We start from the raw sequence: 2,992 nt of genomic DNA, 5'->3' as shown, positions 1-2,992 counted from the left end.
CCCAAAAAAATTCAAAATCTATACAAATTGACCATTTTTAAAAAAACAATCTTTTTTTGGTATTTTCTTCAAATAGATGAGTCCCCTTCAAAGACCTTTTCCTTGAAATATGTTTTCATGGACTCTTGACCCTGATTTTCCTCCAAAAGGTTTTTGTCTTTACTAATTTATTATCAAAATAATTTCAAAAAATAACGTAACTTTTCTTTGAAATTAATAATTTTTACGAAATCCGTGAGGGAAAATTACGTATTTGATCATCAAAATAAAAACAGAATTTTACCAAAATCCTTGCTCATTAACGTTGTACTTTCTTCGTGAATTAACTTTTTCCAACACTTCCTGTACAAGGGCACAGTACTTCCTCCTCAATCGACTACTATCTGTGGTTTTGTTGCGGGAGGAGGTAGCCGTAGGTCACCCACTCGCCCTCCCTCATCCTTGTATATGTGATTTTTTTTGTTTGTTTGTTGTAGACATACATTTTACACTAAAGATGTTATTTGATGTTTTTAACACACATAAACAAACACACTCACACTTACTCACATAAACACAATAGAGTGTACAAGGGGTTGTCCTACGGTCCCACTCTACCGCACCCACCTCGTTGATTTTAGATTTTCCAAACAGAACAATCACAGCAATTGTTCAATTTTTGTAGAAGTGTGCCCCTGTGTAGATGTTATTATGTTTTTTTCTTGTGTTGTTTTTAGATTAATTTTTCTCAATATGAACGTGTTATTGAAAAGAATAGATTTGTAATTAACTTTTTTTATGTATAGCAGAAGTAATACACGTTGTTTTTTAAACTATTATTAATAATAACTTTTTAACGAAGGACGTGCGACGGCTAAAAACTTTTGGAGGTTACTCATAGTCTGTTACTTGAAAATATTTATCATGTTCTATTTCTTTTTCTGGTGCTCCCCAAATTGAATTTTTTTTTTTAAATTAAATAATTACTAAAAAATTATTGCTGCTATATTCCTATTTGAAATTTTATTACGGTAATTTAAATTTGGTTTCTTTTTTGTTTTAATCTATGATACTTGACTTTTCAATGTTTAATAATTTCTAAAAGTCTTACAACAATGTTTAATAATTTTTAAATGTCTAACAACAATCCAAAGAGGCATAATCTCTAAAAATTCTGCACTTTACTAACTCAATCTGCTTTATGTTTTAATTTTTTATATTCAAAGTCAAATTACACAAAATAACATTAAAATAATTCCACAAATCTAGAATAAATTTTAATATTTTTTTAATGAAAATACTTTTATTCTTTTTTTTTCTTTAAATTAATAAATTCAATTAAATACCTTTTAATAATATGTTGTTTAATACTTGAAAAAATTCAACTTTTCTATGTTTAAAAACAACTTTTTTTTTAAATTAAATTTCATAAAGTTCCAATAACTTTTATCTCAAAATAACAAGTATATAAATTTTATTGTAACAAATTGTTTAGTTGGTAAACAAATTAAGAGTTTTTTCTATTTTTTTTAATTTTATTTTTTAATAAAGTAGTCTTAACGTTTTAGAAAATTAATTATCGTTAAAAACGTAAATTACATAGAATTAATAAATATGTCTTAATATAATTTCTTTATAATCTCGTAAATCTTCAAAACATAAATCTTCAAATCTACAACTTGTCATTTATCACCTCCCAGATTGAGTCTTCTTTTGTAATATAAGTATAAATGAAGTCCAAGAACCTGAATCATTTAAATTGACATATGAATCCATTTTCAAAGTTTGAATTTTATTGAAACGATTGATTGTTCGTTAAAAAATCTGTTGAAATTAATTGAACCAATTATTTATAAACTTGATTAACTAATATTGTTTTAAATTAAAATAAACAAAATTTTCTTTCATATCTTAATTGATGGACTCATCAATATTCAATTTTTTATATAAAGGCGGACGATTTTGTCTGAAAGCATATTATTATATTTAATGACGACATCAAGCATAGAGAAGAACACGTATGTACATTGTCAACAATGATTGTGAATTAATAAGGTAGCAGCATAACATTTTCTAACTTTGTTTATTAAAGGGATATATTAATCATGGTATACCTACAATATACCTACATTGTCTGTTTGTAAGTTTAAACTATTTCTCAGTCTTTTGAAATTAATCATTTCTGACATAATTCGATTTCTCAAATTTGGTTATTCGTCAAGAATCTCTACATTATCTCTTTTGAAGTCAGGGTCATGCTGCAACCTACGCTCAGTATTCACTGATAGAGTTGTCGTGATACGTCTATTTTGTTGTTTCGAAATCCTATTTTTTTTTTGTATACCCGTTTGGCAAACATAAAACGCATCGCGATCATTACAAGAGATTTTTTCACTATGTTGTTTTTACATTCTTTCAAATGAGGGAATCTTTTTGAACTTTAATATATTTGCTCATTTTAACTAACTATAAGAAACGTATTTTTTCAGAAATGAATAATATTAAAAGACAGAGAAATAATTTTAACTTACCAACAGACACTGAAAGTCTGTATGTTGTGTACATCCCTCTAATAAACAAAGTTTAACATTGTTGTTCTGCTACCTTTTTAGGTTTAATTATTTTCAACAGTTTTATTATCGATCTATCAATCGTTTCCAAAAATTTCTAACTTTGAAAATGGATTCTTCTGTCAATAATAATGATTCTGGTTCTTGGACTACATTTTTTCTTGTACTTCTGAGGAAGACTCAATCATTGAGTCGGAACATGTCAAGTTGATGATTTAAAGATTTTCTTATAGAAGATTTGCGACATTGAAAAGTTATTATATTTATAAAAAATTTTTTAATTTTTTGATTTTGGCATTTTAGTCAATTTAATATTTTCTTAAACGTTTTGACTACTTTATTATTATAATTTTTAAAATTTTCTACTACACTATTTATTTCAAACTAACAGTCCTTTGCTGTATTTATTATTTTATATATAATTTGATTTAATAGTTTATTCC

Source organism: Cyphomyrmex costatus, unplaced genomic scaffold (assembly GCF_001594065.2).
Source record: "Cyphomyrmex costatus isolate MS0001 unplaced genomic scaffold, Ccosl1.0 scaffold621, whole genome shotgun sequence".
Lineage (NCBI taxonomy): Eukaryota > Metazoa > Arthropoda > Insecta > Hymenoptera > Formicidae > Cyphomyrmex > Cyphomyrmex costatus.
This window is presented reverse-complemented; position numbering follows the sequence as displayed.